Raw genomic sequence first — 21,155 nt, forward strand, 5'->3', positions numbered from 1 at the left:
TTTTTAAGCCTGGAAAATGAAAAATGAAATTGCGCAACGGATCATCAAAAAAACAGCTCAATAGTACCCAAAGGTAAATAAATTAAATCATGCTTAAGCCATTCAAAAACAAAATTTTAACCAGTCGTAACTTTGATAATGTACTACCTCAGTTTGAAAATAAACGCTCGGAGCCCGGAGAGCAACGATATCGCTGAAACTGTCAGGTGCTCGGTGGCTAGCTTTCACAACTGACGGAATACGGCTTTCATGTCCTCCCGTTGCTCTAACGGATTATCTTACGGTGGTGACACAGGTGTTGGAAAAAAAAAAAAAAAAAAAAAAAAAAAGCACATTCCGTCTTTTTCATCAGCCAGAGCGTATTCGAAAGAAACGATTTTTCCGGCATTTTGCTTTGTACTAACATCTTTTCGTGACTCTGTTTTAATATCACTATCTGGTTCACTGCTGCTGGTACCAGCGGCAGCAACGAGATTAATTGGTAATAAACGTCTTATTGCAGATATAACCCTAGAGGAAGCTATGGGATCATCTATACTTTTGAATTTTGGGTCAAGCAAAACGGGGTACTGCAACTAAATGATTATATTCAGCCGCGCGGGATTAGCCGAGCGGTCTCAGGCGCTGCAGTCATGGACCGTCCAGCTGGTCCCGGCGGAGGTTCGAGTCCTCCCTCGGGAATGGTTGTATGTGTTTGTCCTTAGGGTAATTTACGTTTAGTAGTGTGGAAGCTTAGGGACTGATGACCTTAGCAGTTAAGTCCCGTAAGATTTCACACACATCTGAACATTTGATTATATTCAGTTTGTCTAGATCTGCGTTATATTCGCTTGTTTAGTCTATCTTTCACTCCCTCTAGCACACTGCTGTTATTGGTGTCATCAAACTTACTTAAACCATTTATTTGTGCTTTTAAGCAGTTGACCATTAATATAATTTTGCTTATGCTCGTGTAGTGCACAACTGACGGCTCGGTGGTAACATGTTCTAGTGGCTTCAAAATATTAAGCAACAGTTCAGTATTGCACATTTCTAAAGCCGAGAAAGTAGATGGTGCCTTTGGATTTAGCATGAACATTAGGTGAACAATAGGAGCCAGTTCACTGTATTGCTCAAACAAAATAATAATAATAATTCCAACGAGTCTCTGCATCTAATATCAGCTTGAGGGGTCTCTCAGTTTGTTTTTCTCTCAGTGACTCACTCTGAATTACATCTGAAGTATTCAACAATCTTTGTTACCTTGTTGACTAATAAATGAAAACTGTTGACTTACATTGACGAAATGTAATCAGTTTCGGCTAAGATCCTTCGATGTGACACCTGCTATAAAGACTGTTATAAGTAATATTATAAACTGAAAAGTATCGATATCTAAAGTGCTCGGTACCAAGAACGATCGTTACTTTTTCCATGTCCGTAGACGAGGATGATCAGAACTTCTTTCACAAAACAACAGCATAATTAGCAGAATCTATGTTTTCAAATAAATCATTGGCTGTAGCTAACGTTTGACGCACAAAAAAAGAGCTCTAGCTCTTATATTTTAAGATTACCTGAAATTCGCCGATTTCTCCCCTCCATTGTCTGGAAGACGACATTACTGTTGCAGCAATACAGAGGTGAGTGACAGCTTAATTGTAGACTTGACATGTAATTTACTAGCTATGGTTCTAGCACAGGCACATAAAATGTGAGCCACAATATTTCTGAGATTCAGACTGACGATGATGGTGTTTAGTTTGTGGGGCGCTCAACTGCGCGGTTATCAGCGCCTGTACAAATTCCCAACCTCTGTTCAGTCCAAACCCGCCACTTTAATGAATGATGATGAAACGATGCGGACAACACGAACATCCTGTCATCTCGAGGCAGGTGGAAATCCCTGACCCCTCCGAGAATCGAACCCGGGAACACGTGCTCGGAAAACGAGAGCGCGACGGCGAGACCACGAGCTGTGGACTTAGACGAGGACGCCAGTACCTCTAGGTAGCAATGACACAATGTGCCTTTCGGAACATGATAGAAGCTACGTTTCTTTTGAACTATGCCCAAAGTTACGAGCAAGTTCGGTGTACGACAGCAGTTTTGCTTTACATTTCCATGCTGTTAAGTAGCAGACAGCCTTTCTTCTGTTGTTTTCAGTATATATTTATATTGTAGAACTCGTGTTCCTAGTTCCGTTTGGAAGTTGATGATATTTATACTGTATGTAAATAGTATTAGTATAGTACCTTTAATTATGCCTACTATCGAACTTGTCTCAATGTTCATCTTTCTTTTTTTTCAGTTGCAGAACATCTTCAGATCATTACAAATTTTAATAGCCTTGATCGCAATATAATCCATTACGAACTACATAACTGGTTTTGATTAGATAGCTGCTACTGGATTACATTCCAATCAAGCCTATTAAAATTTGTAATGAATAATAAACAACTCTGTGTTATTAAATAATACAGATCGCTGTGTCTTTTTAATCTGACGATGTCAGGCTTTGCAAATCTCAGCATCAACCGTAACGGTAGAGCAAGCCGCCAGTTTCAAGTTCTGTTCACCGACGCACAAATAAGTTTGCTAAGAGTTACTTATGGACGCTGTGAACTGTACTTGAAACTGCCTACTCTGCAGCTACGAGAAGTCAGCAGATGTCCCGTAACTGAAGACAACGGGATCACCAGGGAAATAAATGCGGCTTTAAGCGGCGATAGAGGAAAGTATACTAATTTAGCTGAAGTATTGTTTCTCCTTTTGACAGCATAGCAAGCTTTTATAAATATTATTAACATTATTATTGCAAAATAAATCTAATGCTGGAATAGGCTACTAGGATGTGCATTAATCCTGTACACTCTACGTAAGGAGAACGTAAGCACTGCTGTCTTCGATATGTGTAAAGATACCCCCACCGCTTGCTAAATAAGATGTTGATTCTCTTCAGTCACGAAGCGCCCAGTACAGTTGTTTTCTGGAGCCACAGCCGATTCTGATGGACTTTCACTAAATTCATTACTGACTGAAACATGGCAATGACGAAATTCTGCAAAGCGAGAGAAAATAGAAATACTTGATGTAGGCGATGTTTAACAGATTTATTAAAGGTTACGAACTGCATCATGCAATATGCAGCTTCACTTATTTTTGTTTTGATGCTCGATTTTGATCATGCTTTACCACTCTTGGACCATCTGTTCCAGAGGGGAATAACTGCATACTGGCGATATATTCTGACCTAAAACACTTCTAGTAAATACAGGATATGTCACAGTTCATGTTGCACACTTCTGGATGTTGTAGAGGTGACTTAACAGGTCAAGTTTTATGTAGGAACTCATATCCGGAAACGTCATCCAATGACACTACAGAACTCCTGCAAATGTATGTATATTCAAGGTGATCCTGTAATGGTGTTACAAACTTTCTAGGATGATGGAGAAGAATAAATGAATCAATTTGAGGTAAGGATCCCTATACCGGAAACGAACGAGTCGAGCGGTATAAGCGAAAACCGTTCTCATACGTCCGACAGTGGAATACAAAGTACTGGTAGTGTTGTTGCTTGGACTGTAGGGCAGATAACTTTCGGGGTTGATAGTATAGACCAAAACAAGGAAAAAGTGTCTAATAAACACTGCCTGTTAAATGCATACCTAGGAGACACGAGCTCTTGTACAGTAGAAGAGAAGTGTTTCACAGTAGCGAAGATGAACAAGTGCTCACAGCTCCTCAGGCATGCATTTTGGAGCCCATGTTTACAAGACATTTTTTGGTCCATACTATCACCTTTGAAAGTAATATATCCGTTAATCTAAGCACTAACGCTACCAGTACATGTATTCCACTGTCGGACGAATGAGAACGGTTTTCGCTTATAACGCTCTACTCGTTCGTTTCCGTTATAGGGACCCTTAGCTCAAATTGATACCTTTATCTTTTTCCGTCATTTTAAAAGGTTTTTAACATCATCACGGAATGAGTCTGTACATACACACATTCATATCCGTCGTTGCCTATAACTTTGACGCTCTGTAGCGTCGTTGGATGACGTGTCCAGACAAGGGTTCCTCGGTCTACTAAGTCCCCTCTAAAACCTCTACGAGTATGTAACGTGACTCGTCAAACAGCCTGTAGAATGCACCGGTATTCAAAAGGTTTGAAAGTTTTAGAAGCTTTAAAAATACGATATTCGGGCAGTCGTAGCAGTAGACAAGGCACTGCAGTTGTTCCAAGCGTGATGGCACTTTGCAACGGAAGACAGAATTACATGATTGCGATGTCACAAAATATACCAAAGTGCAGCATTTCATTATTTAAACTAGTTTTAGTAACTGTGTAATGCACAGTTAAACATATAACTACGCGACAATCTGTGTATAACGCATGTATATTAGATGAAAAATATTTTATGAGGCACTCCCTACAGTTAATGTACGTCCTTTATATAAAGGGTGTACCAAAATCTTTGCATCATATATATGGGGTTGATAGAGCACGTCACTGGAAACAAGTTTCTTTTGCAACAAAATGTTCTCTTCCCGGCGACCCCAGGTGTCATTTTGTTTTGGTTATGCACGTCAGGGGCCGCTGGGCCTAGGCAGTCTGTGGCGTGTGTATGCATTAAGTGTTGCCTACTATACAGTCATCAGCACCGAATGAAAGGGAGTAGGCCCAGCAAAATTAAAAGTTCCTGATTCGCTTCGGGAACATCTTACTCCTCTTAGAGACACTCATTCTTGAGGTTTTCTTGCTGAAAATTGCTGTATCGATATACTGTGGTGAGTCGTATGCCTCACGCCTAGTTAGTAGACACTGCTAGTTGGTAGACACTGCTAGTTAGTAGACACTGCTGGTTCAGTGAAGCCGGCCGGAGTGGTCGTGCAGTTCTAGGTGCTGCAGTCTGGAACCGAGCGACAGCTAGGTCGCAGGTTCGAATCCTGCCTCGGGCATGGATGTGTGTGACGTTCTTAGGTTAGTTAGGTTTAATTAGTTCTAAGTTCTAGGCGACTGATGACCTCAGAAGTTATGTCACATAGTGCTCAGAGCCATTTTAGCCAGTTCAGTGAAATCTCGTCATCAGAGAACTGGCGAATATTAAAGGGCACCTAGTGTTGATGGAAAGTATCAGCGAACATTTTGTATGGAACACAAGTCGTTCCCCATAACGCGACCTATCACCTCTAGACGCCTGACGCAAACCCATTGAAACACTCTTTGTATGTTTTGTCAGTTGGCACAGATGGTCCGACGATAGTCATCCTGTTGGCAACTTCCACGGTCGCAAAAAATCTGAACTGCAGGATGCAATTCCTAACAACTGTAAACAGTCTTTTTTTGAAGGCAACTAATTCCCGAATGCTTAACGAGGAGATTTGAGGGATAGTTGTTGAAAATAGTAAAAGGTGATCTAACAAAAAGCTTTACAGGAAATTTTCAATTTTTTTCACAGCTGTGCTTCCTTAAACGCTCTCCGTGAACAAACTTTCCAGCCCTTATAAGAACTGCAATTGTTTTAATATAACGAGCGACAAATTTTAAAAGAACAAGAATATCACAACAGCGCTATGTATATTGGTTATTTGTAAACACTTAAAATGAGACCATCACAACAAAGATACTTACGGAATTTCAATACAGACTGTTCTCTTCCAGAATTCCCGCAAAGGCTCCTTTCTTAAAATCACCGGACTGTGTCAATCCGATCATAGAACGATTATGTACACAGAAAAATTTACTTTTTGCTTAATGAAGACCCCCCCCCCCCCCCCAGAGGCTTAGGTATCAGGAATGTAAAATTGTCCGCAGGATGTTCTAGCAGTGTATTATTATATCTTATTCTCCGAAGTCGTGGTACAACTCGTTCTGGACGTGCGAAACTGACTTGGAAACGGTTGTGGCAGGCAGGCATTTATACAACTGCATAGCTGTTCCTACATACTATCCAACAAAGCTGAGCGTGACATACTTTTCACGTTCGCAGAGCGTAGAGACGGGAGGAAGTACAGTAAGAGGACATAAATTTCATAGCCCATTTATCTCCCCTTCTCAACGTATCTGTCCCTCGTTAAAAACAGCCGTGTTTCCTCTCAAGGGGAAAAGTGCAGCTGCCTGCCTACATCTAGATTTTCACCAGACGAGAGTAGCAGCATAAACACTCGATTGGAAAACTTCCCGAAAAACATTTCATTCAGCAATTTCGTGGCAATAACTGATCAATATGATACAAATAGTGATAGATTAGCTATGGACCGGAGGTTACCACCATTGTTTATAACGAATATACAAAGCATAGAAATTAAGTTATCGCGGAATGGGTAATGTAGAAACTAATCAGTAGTATTATATAAAGACAAACTGCGTATTTGTGAAAAGAAGGATTGTTGGAACAAATCAAACAAATACGAGCGGGGACGACGAACTCTGCTTCTAGTGTTTGACAGTACGTAGTTTCGAGTTTCATTTAGAAGTCAGATAGGTGGCCTATTGTCAAGGCTACAAAGAAAGCTAACACTGCGCTACTACGAGAACGACCGGCTCCTTGTTATCGCCACTGATAATGTGGAACAACAATTTTTTTCTCTTGGTAAATTACTAATGGAACTGGTTTTATGTCGTCATCCTCCGTACTGCGAAAAATATAAGCATATGTTAGCATCTTCTGCGTCATTGTGGCAGGTGCGAAAGGACGTGTGCTGTGTAACATTCTACTCATATCATTTTATATATCATTTTAGATAGTTATGGAAATAAAATCAAGGAAGAGATTAAAACGCTATTTGGATACACAGTCCACACCACTAGAATGTAAACACAATAGGCCATGGACAAACGGTCTGCCATCTTCCATATCACACGTCTTCATTGCACCAGATTTTGTGAAAAGTTCGGGCTAAGGCCGAGGACATCAGGATGAAGTATAGGATCTGTAACTCAACGCCACCAGAGCTCTTTTCCTTTCTAGACAGGTAACAGATGTACACCTTTTTCCACAAACAGAGATTAAAACATATTGTTTTCAAGTCAAACATCATTAAACGACTTCAGGTGAAGGTATCGCCTGTTACTAAACAGATATTGAATTATTCTCTAATTTTACTGTCTGAAGTATTCTGCTTTCCCAGCCATATCATTAAAGGGTGTAAACTAAAATCAAACACCACAATTACGGAGTCGGGTACTGCGAAAATATCATCGTACAATACTGGAAGCCAGGTTGACGCCGATGGAGATATTTTTGTGAATAATACCTATAGCGTTGTATACTACCAAAAATTATCAGCCGCTCAGTGACGGATAAACTGAGAATTTGGTATGGACTTCACAAAGAGAAGCGGAAGTGCATTAGGCAGTGAATGGTACACATTTATAGCAGGCGTACTCTGAATTTCCAGTGCATGTCGTAAATAGTGACTGAAGTGGTCATTGTCAGAAGACCTGACATATTCTATATCCTTATCACCGTTCGTGTGCGACTTACGCACAGAAGGGTACACAACGAATGGAACTGAACAGTTGCTGCTTCCTCGTCGCTCCACACAAAGTAAAAGATCATATTCAGATGGACACTCGTATCAGTTCAGTGTTAAAAAATGCGTGTGAAATCTTATGGGACTTAACTGCTAAGGTCATCAGTTCCTAAGCTTACACACTACTTATCCTAAACTATCCTAAGGACAAACACACACACCCATGCCCGAGGGAGGACTCGAACCTCCGCCGGGACCAGCTCAATTCAGTGTCTGTTTCAAGATGGTCAGAACATGTACAGGAATTTGGCTGGCAGTAAGTGCACAAAGAGCCATTTACCTAGATATCCTCAAACTATTTCGCGTTTCACATTGCAACTGTAAATTCCAAAATATTCCATGTTCTAAACGCTCCAAGCAGGGTTGTGTCTTCAATTCGCGTGTTATTTATTTTTTCGTCGCGTCTAAGATTACTAAAATCTGGAACTATCACTTGTAGCTAAACGTTGTATTCTTGAATGATCTGTACAAATCTCAGTTACTGACGCATTTTATAGTTACCTGTAATAAACTGAGACAAAATGGTAGGATTAGTATGTTAAGGGATTAAAAAACACAGTTTTTTCAACAATTTTGATTAATGCTCTGTAAGAAATTATGTTCCGCTTCCTCCACTCCCCTCTTACATAAAGTTTATGAGTATGATATCCTCCGCTATTCAGATCCCGGGTACGCTCTTGCTGATGTAAATGAAATCTTGAAATGCAAGTCCCCTTACGTTATTTACGTAATTATGGTGAATCATTTGCGAGTCATCCGTGTGAGTGGAAGAACATCCTTCATTGCGGTCTATTGTATAGTCTAGTGTACTTACAACTAAAAAATGAAGAGGAAAATATACAATTAAAAAGTGTCCAAATTCAGTCTCCAGATGGCCTCCGTTTATTTCCAAATGACCGGTTTTGGGCGAGCTGCCCTTCTTCAGACCTATTACAAAAATTATTTTATAATTACATTTGGTGCAACTTACAAATGTTTTAAGCCTTCAAGATTCTTAAGAAATTAATTTAATACAAGTTTGTGCAACATACCATTTGTTATAGTGTATCTTGTAGAATGAGGAACTGAATCTGCATTGTCATTACCAGCCATACACTAGTCTACTGCGTCTTTATATATATAAAGAAATTAAGAAACCTGACTGGTGCAACATCTACAGTGCTGAAACACGCCTTCAGTATGTAGAGATCGGATTGATGTAATTTATAAGAATTGCTCCTACGTATATCATAAAACACAGATGCTTAATGTAACAGCATCAAAACATTTTAAAAGAACTTTACAAACAGTAACTAAAAATTTTGTAAAATATTTTACAGAGCCCAAAAAATGTCCTCTGTGAACTGATAAAATACATAAAACATGTTGTAACAAATGTAACATCGATGAAAACATTATTGCTAAATTCACAGAGGGTACTTCCGGACTCAACAAAACTTTCCACCAGTTAGGATAACTATGAAATGATTTTTAAAAATTGTTAATTGTGTATAAAGTTCTTTTAAAATAGAGGAAAGCGATCTGGATATTGAATTTGGACACTTTTTTATAAGTAACGATCGTGGCAACTCCATTAAGACAAACGCACATGGTTTTGATATCATTTTAGTTGGGGGTAAATGATGTGCATTAACTGTAACCTTATTACGAACTAGATCCAGAATCGAATATTATCTGCTAAAATGGGGGGGGGGGGGAGGGGGAGTGTCAATACATTTTTAAAGCTGTGCGGGAACAATAGCCTGAGAAAACCAATATATTATTAAAACCTACACAGAAAATTCTTTCTTGCTACGTTGATCCCAGATATTATACAAAAACGTGTAGCAAAGATACATGATAGTCACATACGAGGGTTTTAACTTAAATAGTGGCTACTATTTATTCAGAACCGATAAAAAGAGTTACACGTTTGCACCTGTTACCATCCTTCAAAGCTATGTAGTTGTATAGAACCCGTTGCCAGCGATGTGGAAGGTGTAGTATACCGTTATCAGAGGCTGTTCTGTTGATGTTGACGTTAATGCACTAATTTAAATGTATGTCTTTTCTCTTGAGGAATTTCCATAATCTGTCGCAGCACTATATCTTACTATTCTGTGTTGCCCCTCGGGCAGTGACCCCCGTCAGCGCCACATCTCAACTGGCGTCACCTCCTCTTCGTTCCGCCCAGCAACCTGACCCCCTCCCCCCTCACCAAACCGCTCCACGCTACCGCGCCATCAGATCCCACGCACGGGTCATAACTTCCACCTTATCGTCGGGCTTTCGTTTAATGTTTCGGAAATACAATAAAAACTCCAGAATCAGACAAAGAACTTCGCCAGCCGAACAAAAGAAAAGTATATATATATATATATATATATATATATATATATATATATATATATATATATATATATACTGCTGACTCCATCCGTATAAGTTTCTCTTTTCCTCCCTCCTGTTGTCGCCTAGTTCCAGTAAATGGAGTGGAAGAAAGAGAGAGAAGGAGAGGGGTGTGGAGGGAGAGATGGGAGGGAGGGGAAGAAAAGAGAGCATTTTTTGCCTTTTGTAATCACTCATTTTTTTAACAAACAAGTCTTACATCTCATTACTTATTCTACCATGACAGTACTGCGCCCATTCATTGCTCATTTCGTATGGTGTGCCAAACAGTTCGACATAGCAAGCCACATGACGTTATAAACAGACGCAATACTAACATCGTGGAAAGAAATTTCGGATCGGAAGATGGTGCGCTAGGAAAATCATCACCGACAGTCACCCAAAACCTGCAGTTTGAGACAGGCTTAAAACTACAGATTGATCACGGACTCTCAAAAACGCAATGAATTTTTATAGAAAATCTTCGTCATGTTTTTCCCTGATATAATTTACTGAGATTTACCGGTTATATCAAATTACTGGCAGTAAAGGCGTCATTCTGAAAGAAAAGTCGATTTTTGTGACAGTATTGTGAAAACATTAGATTCTTCTGACTGAAAAAAGATTTGTGTGAAAATCTTTCTTCTGGGTTTTCGACTGATTTGTTATCACCCATCTCTTCCTGTCTGGTGCTAATATTTTCATCTCCACATACCTGGTAATTCAATAATCACACAGTGATTTAAATGTTATCATGTTTAATACTTATTAGAACGCCAAGTTGTAAGCTAACTGAATCGAAAGAATATTAAACGAATCGGAATATATCGTGGTATTGCGCGTGTGTGCAGTGCTATTATTGCCTTAACACTGGCGTAACCGCGAGAACTCTAAACAGGGGGCGACAAAAGGAAGCCACTTCGGAGAAAGTGTTCCTGCTTAGCCACTTGCGCCTAGTATAGGTATTTTTGATAATTTTATTATGTTCGTTTATATACCGCGTAGACACGTTTCACTGCGATAGGAGGTGATCATTTCCTTTTTTGGGTTTGTGTGTTGGCCTTTTCTCGACCTTAGTAAGAATAAAAATGGCTCTGAGCACTATGGGACTTAACATCTGAGGTCATCAGTTCAAATGGTTCAAATGGTTCTGAGCACTATGGGACTCAACTGCTGAGGTCATAAGTCCCCTTGAACTTAGAACTACTTAAACCTAACTAACCTAAGGACGTCACACACATCCAGGCCCGAGACAGGATTCGAACCTGCGACCGTGGCAGTCGCGCGGATCCGGACTGAAGCGTCTACAGCCGCTCGGCCACCGCGGCCGGCCCACAGTAAGATTAAGCAGTGAATAATGGAGGTAGTATTTATACCTGGTGCTACAGTTATGCTGCTTTCAGATTCTGAACAGGTGTTAATGAAGAAATCTACTATGCTGTTAGTATGTCTAGTGTAATTTCACACTAGCTACCCTGAAGGCAGACGGCTTTTGGTTCAGAAGTGCATATTTAATATCGAAATATTTTCGTTTTATTTATTATCTTTCCGAACATGTTTTATTAATCCATAGTGGCGCCCTCGTTGGACCAAGAACTGAAGGAACTGTTTTATATAGCCTAGTTGTCAAAGATGGGGTGTCTAGGAAACCTGCTTCTCGGATCGCTAGACAACAGTTCAAGCAAATCGTATTAAAGAGTTTCATCACGAAATGATTCAATGACAATACTTAACTTTGAGAAATACATACAGGTGTCGCAAGCAAAGAATGACATGCAATATAACCAATGTTCTTGAGTATAACGATTCCAATGCAAGTGCAGTACCGAGCGAGGTAGCGCAGTGGTTAGTACACTGGACTCGCATTCGGGAGGACGACGGTTCAATCCCGCGTCCGGCCATACAGATTTAGGTTTTCCGTGATTTCCTTAAATCGCTCCAGGCAAATGCCCTTTGAATGGGCACGGCCGACTTCCTTCCCCGTCCTTCCTTAATCTGATGAGACCGATGACCTCGCTGTTTAGTCTCTTCCCCCAAACAATCCAACATGTGAAGTAATACAGTGGCTGCTTCTAGCCAAGTCGTTGGTCTTGATGCATCTGTAGAACTGGTAGACCATTGAACTGGCAGCACTGAGCCGCGGCCAGTTGGCGCGGTGCTTATGTTCTCTTCACGCAGAAGCCGCTGCTGTCGCGTTGTTGTCATAGACACGGGTCGGTTAGCGTGCAATTGGCTGAGGTCTTGTCACAGTCCTGTCTGCTCTGTCGTTTCCGACTGGCGTTCCGCCGCTTGACTTTACGCCGCAGCAGTAACCGTGGCTCTCCAGCTGTAGCATGAATAAAGAAGGCCGCACTGGATACTTCTGTTGTTCACTACAAAGATCGGACGCATTTCACCGATTCTCCGTCTTTTTATTCAAAAAAATGGCTCTGAGCACTGTGGGACTTAACTTCTGAGGTCATCAGTCACCTAGAACTTAGAACTATTTAAACCTAACTAACCTAAGGACATCACGCACATCCATGCCCGAGGCAGGATTCGAACCTGCGACCGCAGTGGTCCCGCGGCTCCAGACTGTAGCGCCTAGAACCGCTCGGCCATTCCGGACGGCTTTTATTCAAGCATCCATCTTGAATTTAGTTTTTAATGTCGAAATTTAGCACTCAGTAAACAGAACATGATACAACGTATGTGTTTAGTGTGCATTATTCTTATTTTTTACGTTCCTGTTTCATGAAAGCTGATTGGACTCGTGTCTTCGTTTACTGAGTAGTTATTTTGATGCAAGAACTTCTCTACTCTGCCAACCAAATTATCCATCGATTAGACGCTTCACCAGTTATCTGTCACAGGACTGAGGAGTAAGGTACATGCAGCACTTATTACACCTTAGTTCGTTGTTTATTCAGCAGCAGATAACACTTAAAAGTGAACCAGTTCTTATCCATAAAATGCAGTTAATAACACATGTCTCAAATGATTTATACGTTGCATACAACGACTTTTAGTTCATACGTAGGAATAAAGGCGTTATGCACACACACACACACACACACACACACACACACACACACACACACATTGGCGATACCGAATGGGTTAGTATACTGAAACAGATTGTCCCCATGTAATGTCAATGAATGAAAACGCGAAAGAAACGTAGTGTTTTGAAGCTTTGTTCTGCAAAATCAGCAATGAGGTGCAGGGCCTAAGCTTAGCAGTTTTGTCATCATCATTTGATTTTGATGTTCAGATAGGTCATGTTAACAGATTAAATTATAGAAATTCATGTCTGCATATTAATTGTTGTTTGCATAACACGAAACGAAATTCCAATATTTAGAAGTTTTACTGTAAATAATTAATTCACTGTACAGAAGCTGTATTTGAAAGCTACTTTTTTCCTTTACAATTTGAGTTTTCCCACATCCTTGCATGTTCGCTTTCATGTTGTTGGCCACACGACACGATGACTGACTTCTTTAAACTTTTCATTCTCTGGGTGGAGCAGGCTCTTCCGACAATGACCCATATTCGAGTCAGAGAGTTTTCACGGAAATAACAGGCGAAATGGTAGTACTGCATAGAGATCCAAATTGGGAATATTTGGTAAGGTATTTCCAGTCCCAGAATTTGCCTTGCAACCAAGAGAAATCTTTCGAACACATTGGCCGTACACGGGGGATGGGAACTACTTTAAATGTAATTCTGGGACGACATCTAGTAGACAAAAATATGTAAGCCTTGTGCATCTGTGAATGTATTTATTTGTATTTATACACGGCAAAATCGATGATTTGATTGGTGCATACAGTGTACCTTTGCTGCTGCTGTGAATGTATGCTATAAATACACTGCTATTCTTCTGGAAGGATAGCAAACAACGTAATCTTACTTGCTATAAATATACGTCACAGTAGCAAAACGCGAGAGTAAATATGTAGGTGATTTGCGTGTGTACAAGATGCGCAAATTAGTACACGGTGCTGTCACTTCTGGCACCAACAAAGACTGTTTCGCCCCAGGGCATCAAGTCGAACTGAGCTGTGGTGACAGATTCTCTTACTTCACTCGTAGTTGCTTCAGCTCTATGACAGAGTTTATCAGTCACAGTGACTGGCGAGGTTTGGCGAGTCGCAGTTTGTGACGGGGTGTTTCCAGTGTATCAGGTATCTAGAGAAGGTGTGTGCAAAGGTAAACGCTAGGCCATACGCCGTATCAATGCAGGTTGGGACAGGAAGGGTAATATGCGGTCTTGTGTTACCTTACTGAGAGATAATGTCTCTAAGACCTCGAAGTTAGGGCATAGCAATCGGCATTATAACGTCAGGAACGCAGTGGCTGCCGTCTATGGCTCTGAGCACTATGGGACTTAACATCTTAGGTCATCAGTCCCCTAGAACTTAGAACTACTTAAACCTAACTAACCTAAGGACATCACACACATCCATACCCGAGGCAGGATTCGAACCTGCGACCGTAGCAGTCCCGCGGTTCCGGACTGCAGCGCCTAGAACCGCATGACCACCGCGACCGGCCGGCTGCCGTCTAAATCACCGGCTATGTGAACGAGGGGTGGTGCTGTTGTGTAACATCACGCCAAGTGCTTGGCTCGTATGACGGTGAAGAATGCAATCCGGCAACTTTCATTATTCCCAGAACCTCCATGTGGATACGTCGATGTTGTACCGGATCTCGTCTGAAAACACAATGCGGCAGCACTTCTGTGTCTATCCGTTGGCAGCACACCTATCGACACGCGTCTCTCTGCTGCCGCATCAAGGAATGTATCAGCAATGGTCGCTGTGCTGTCTCTCAGTGGCGTTCCAGACGTAGTCGCTATGCCTGTGTGAGTTGTAAACGAAGTGTAAACAAGCCGATTTCTTGACTGGAGGTACGTGATGTGTACGTTGATGGTGGAAGGGGAGAAGGGAAATGAAACGTAAGGAACTATTAATGTCAGTTGCATCGGGACTTTATACGGAATCAGCGGCCACGAGTGAAAATAAGTGACGGACCGGGATTCGAACTCGGAATCTCCTGCTTAATAGGCGTTAACATTGCGCCATCCAGACACGAAGTTTCTCGCAACTGCGCGGACTATCTCGGCACGCGCCGCGGCCGGACCACACTCCCATCTAGCATCACCTGTCCGCAGACACTGTCCATGTCCATGTTCTCCATGTTCGCTACTCCGAGATTCCCGGAATTGTTCATCCGCACTGGAGGTTGTGGACTCGTTGACCATCGAGGCGAGTCAGTTGTATGGGTGCTTGCACAAGGCTTTAAATTACTATTGAAACGTCCCCTTAGAAAAATTATACATGTGACTGGGCTTAAACTGACACACAATATTTTTAGCGCAACGCAATCTGACTTTCAAAAATCCCTACACAAGAATGGCCCTGACTAACATTAACCTATACGTTTACAAATCACTTACCTCACAAAAATCTTCGTTACTCGAACTACTGTAATACATCGAGCGCCACTACTGACAGCTAAATAAAAGATTCAAACTACGGAAGGCACTAACCACTAATAGGCATAGTTAGCAAATGAAAGATTTTGATAGAGAACAAACAATATATTTACCTTAATAGTCATAATACATATAGCAGTTCATGACATCCAGTCTTACAAATTTCAAAACTCCGCCATCTCTCTCCCCACACCCACCACTGCTGGCGGTTCACCTCCAACTGAGCAACGGGGCGCTGTTAACATCCAGCTGCCCAACACTACAATGGCAGACAACAATGCAAACTAGCCACAGACTGCACACAGCACAGCCAGTGATTTTTCATACAGAGCGCTACGTGGCGTTACCAATAAGGAAACCTAAACAGCCTACTTACACTATTTCTTCTCTGACAGACCAATTACGTTGTAAGGTCGGTGAATAACATCGATAAAGGCAACGTGGAACAAAAATGGTTCAAATGGCTCTGATCACGATGGTACTTAACATCTGAGGTCATCAGTCACCTAGAACTTAGAACTACTTAAGCCTAACTAACCTATGGACGTCACACACATCCATGCCCGAGGCAGGATTCGAACCTGCGACCGTAGCGGTCGCGCGGTTCCTGACTGTAGCGCCTAGAACCGCTCGGCCACTTCGGCCGGCCCAACGTGGAACATACATACGGAATTAATACTAACAAAACGAAACTTGCAAATTTACATGGTAGCTTGTCTTAAAAAATTTGAAATGACACTAATGTGTCTGAGTTGTATAAATGCATTTCTCTTTCTTTGTAAGTTGATAAATGCAACGAAGTATATGTGCTGTTCGAAATGCAGTGCCATAACACTATCATTAAACAAATGCAACACAGCAGTTCAGTTAGACATCCTGGAAAGTCAGTATGCAGACTGTCTCTATGGACCGTCACACCTCCATCTAACAACACCAGCCTCTGTCTGTTTGGTTGATACTGGTCAGACATGAACATACGTTTCATTCATTTTGAAGCTGTTGTCAGCTTGTATGATTTGCGTGGACATATCATTTGACTCGTTAGTAATTTTTGGCAATGGTCTTGCCGTAGTGGATACGCCGATTCCCGTCAGATCACTGAAGCTAAGCGCTATCGGGCGTGGCCGGCACTTGGATGGGTGACCGTCCGGGGCGGCCATGCGCTGTTGCCATTTGTCGGGGTGCGCTCAGCATCGTTATGCCAATTGAGGAGCTGCTCGACCGAATAGCAGCGGCTCCGGTAAACGAAAACCATCATAACGGCCGGGAGATCGGTGTGCTGACCACACGGCCTTCCCATCCGGATCCTCAGCTGTGGATGAGACGGCGGCCAGATGGTAACGAATGGCCACTCTTGGCCGAAAGACGATGTGAGTTTAGTTCAGTAATTTTTAGCTGGAAATGTGGAAGTCCATCGACACAGACTGTGTGTAGCAAGACTTCGACAGACAATGGAGTTGAACTGCTTTGTTGCCTTTTTTTAATGACACTGTCACACACTATTACGGCACTGCATTTGGAGCAACCGATGTACTTAATTACATTTATTAACTTATAATGATATACTTATCGATGTCATTCACCGACCTTAACACATAATTGGTCTATTAGTGAAAAAATAGTAGTGGGAAGCTTGGTGAAGACACACATTAGTCGAATTACGAAGATACGTTAACCGCCTCTGATTCTGTCATGAGACAAATGTTACAAATTGACAGTTGAGCTAATAACAGTAATGGGACAATCTTTAAGTTACAGTTGGTATATGAGTGTGAAAATTCATACCTGAGTTCCTTTTGGAAGTGTCCTCTTGAATAATATGTTACGCTCTAAATGTAATGTCTATGCACATAACGATTCTGTATTTTGCTTGTGGTGCGGGAGATCCGAAGATTGTCTGATGTTGAACTGTTGAACTGAATATATACACAACTGGCCATTAAAATTGCTACACCACGAAGATGGCGTGCTACAGACTCGAAATTTAACCGATAGGAAGAAGATGCTGTGATATGCAAATGATTAGCTTTTCAGAGCATTCACACAAGGTTGGCGCCGGTGGAGACACCTACAACTTGCTGACATGAGGAAAGTTTCCAACCGATTTCTCATACACAAACAGCAGTTGACCGGCGTTGCCTGGTGAAACGTTGTTGTGATGCCTCGTGTAAGGAGGAGAAATGCCCACCATCACGCTTCCGACTTTGATAAAGGGCGGATTGTAACCTATCGCGATTGCGGTTTATCGTATAGCGACATTGCTGCTCGCGTTAGTCGAGATCCAGTGACTGTTAGGAGAATATGGAATTGGTGGGTTCAGTAGGGTAATACGGAACCCCGTGCTGGATTCAAACGGCCTCGTATCACTAGCAGTCGAGATGACAGGCATGTTATACGCCTGGCTGTAACGGATCGTGCAGCCATGTCTCGATCCCTGAGTCAACAGATTGGGACGTTTGCAAGACAACAACCATCTGCACGAACAGTTCGACGACGTTTGCAGCAGCATGGACTATCAGCTCGGAGACCATGGCTGCGGTTACCCTTGACGCTGCATCACAGACAGGAGCGCCTGCGATGGTGTACTCAACGACGAACCTGGGTGCACGAATGGCAGAAACGTCATTTTTTCGGATGATTCTAGGTTCTTTTTACAGCACCATGATGATCGCATCCGTGTTTGGCGACATCCCAGTGAACGCACATTGGAAGCGTGTATTCGTCATCGCCATACTGGCGTTTCACCCGACGTGATGGTATGGGGTGCCATTGGTTACACGTCTCGGTCACCTCTTGTTCGCATTGACGGCACTTTGAACAGTGGACGTTACATTTAAGATGTGTTACGACCCGTGGCCCTACTCTTCATTCGATCCCTGCGAAACCTTACATTTCAGTAGGATAATGCACGACCGCATGTTGCAGGTCCTGTACGGGCCTTTCTGGATACAGAAAATATTCGACTGCTGCCCTGGCCAGCACATTCTCCATATCTCTCACCAATTGAAAACGTCTGGTCAATGGCGGCCGAGCAACTGGCTCTTCACAAATGGCCAGTCACTACCCTTGATGAACTGTGGTACCGTGTTGAAGCTGCATAGGCAGCTGTACCTGTACACGCCATCCAAGCTCTGTTTAACTCAATGACCAGGCCTATCAAGGCCGTTATTACGGCCAGATGTCGTTGTTCTGGGTACTGATTTCTCAGGATCTATGCACCCAAATTGCGTTAAAATGTCAGTTCTAGTATAATATATTTGTCCAAGAAATACCTGTTTATCATCTGGATTTCTTCTTGGTGTAGCAATTTTAATGGCCAGTAGTGAATATACAATGCAACTAAGATTCAGATGCGACTTTTGAATGAGAAACCCGCCGTGTTACTCCTATTTACTTTACGCCATTGCGATGAAATACTGACCATTAGTAAAAAAATAGTAATGGAAAGACTGGTGTAGACACTCATTAGTCGAACTATGAAGATATATTAACCGCTTCTGATTTTGTCAAAATACGAATGTTACAAACAAAAGATGTTTAAAGCGAAATTTTACGCTCCCATTCGACAGGGCGGTCCCGAATAAGTCCAGTGAGATGTTTGCTTTATTGATGTTTATTAAGAGGGACATTTCATGGCAGTTGTTGTTTGCCTTCTCAATTGTGTTGCAATTTTAGTGTCCAGCGGTGTATTTGGATCCAGTACCTATTTTGGCCCGACTCCACAGTTCGGCGAAGCGCGTAATGGGTGACTCAGGTAGTGGGAAAACCGCTTACATAACGGATGGCCGGCAGCTGGGCCACAGCGGAGACGGAACAGTGTTTTCCGGAGCAAGTAAGTGGTTCGCGTGGCGCCAGCCGGTATCGGCAGGCAGTGTGCCAGTCCTTTTGTGCAGCGGGTGCCGCCTTTGTTGGGACGGCTGTCAGCAGCGACTGCCAGTGGCTGTGGCTACCCACTTGGCACTTGAGCCGGCCGCCAGGTGGGGGATCGCCCATCTGCCAGTGGGCGCGCGTATTTGCGTCCTGGCACAGCCGGCGCGGCTTGACTCACTTCGTGTCTGCTCGCCCGCTACTCAGAGTGCAAGGCCCCAGAGCCACTTATCGTTGTTCCGGATGGAGACCCGTGTCGGATGTAGACCCGTGCCACGCGACGGACTAAAAAAGATACGCTCGCCGGCCAAAATATTCTCACCCCTTTGAAAGTGCACCCTGGACACTGTATAGCGCTGTAGATGGTGCAGAAGTAGAACCAGGCCTTAACGTGATCCTCCACCGCTGACCTATGTCTTGGCAGTGAGGTGGTGCGTATGTAGATTTGCCAGGCGTCCGGCTTTTTACGGTCGCACCCGGACAAACATACACAAGTCCAGCCTATTCGGCTTTCGTTAAGCTTTTTAGCGATGAAGTAGAGAACGCACAAGAAAAGCCAGTTCCAAGCTAATATCATAAACTTGAGGAATAAATGAAAGGAGGAATAAGAAGATAACTGTAAGGATAGACACACATACAAACCAATGCTATTCTTACGTCTGTGTCCCATATTTTTTTCGTTGGCCGAACGAGCTTCGCACATCACGCCACAATTACCCTAAGCGCAGGGCGAACGAGGCAAAAAAACATGCCAATCTGCCCATGGCAACCTGCCCTGTTTCGCCAAGCTTGCACGTCTGTTCTATCCTTCTTGAGGAACGCAAGTCCAGAAGAGAGAATTTCATTCGGAATTGTTTGAAGTGTCAGAATACTACTTTGTATTTCCAGACCATAATGCCTTTATCGGAAGGGTCTGATGTTTCGGCAGATATCTGACTTTTTTTGACGTTGTGTAGCTGGAGTCACATCAAATGCTGTCCATCAGGTCTTTCAATGCCGACGGAAAGCGTCGGTTTGTTTCCCACTACAAACAAAATTATCTTTAATGCAGAATTTTACGCCCCCATTCGACACAGCAGTCCCGAATCAGTCCAGTGCGATGTCTGCTTTATTCGTATGTATTAGCAGGGAGAGCGAAACACAAAGAATAACCAGTACTCCAGCACCGACTGTCGCCGATGGTGTGCTGGTCAGTCTTCATGTTTTACCGTCAGTGTTAATACATATCGATGAAAGGAATAACGCTCTAGACTAATTTCAGACCGCTCTATTGAATGGGCACGAAAAATTCCGCTTTAAAAATCATTTTGTTTGTAATGGGATACAAACTGACGCTTTGGGATGCGAACTGACGCTTTCCGTCGGCACTGGGCGACGCAAGAAAGTCGTGATGAGTATTACTTGTTTGAACTGACTCCAGTTACACACTGAAATAAAGAAACTGCATATATCTATCGGAACACAAGAGAAAATGACCCCTGTACAGATTGTGTGTGTTCCTGCATAACCCTCTTACGGTAGAAATACACTACTGGCCATTAAAATTGCTACACCACGAAGACGACGTGCTACAGACGCGAAATTTAACCGGCAGGAAGAAGATGCTGTGATATGCAAATGATTAGCTTTTCAGAACATTCACACAAGGTTGGCATCGGTGGCGACACCTACAACGTGTTGATATGAGAAAAGTTTCCAACCGATTTCTCACACACAAACAGCAGTTGACCGGCATTGCCTGGTGAAACGTTGTTGTGATGCCTCGTGTAAAGAGGAAAAATGCGTACCATCACGTTTCCAACTTTGATAAAGGTCGGATTGTAGCCTATCACGATTGCGGTTTATCGTATCGCGACATTGCTGCTCGCGTTGGTCGAGATCAAAAATGGTTCAAATGGCTCTGAGCACTATGGGAC

This window comes from Schistocerca piceifrons, chromosome 1 (assembly GCF_021461385.2).
Source record: "Schistocerca piceifrons isolate TAMUIC-IGC-003096 chromosome 1, iqSchPice1.1, whole genome shotgun sequence".
Lineage (NCBI taxonomy): Eukaryota > Metazoa > Arthropoda > Insecta > Orthoptera > Acrididae > Schistocerca > Schistocerca piceifrons.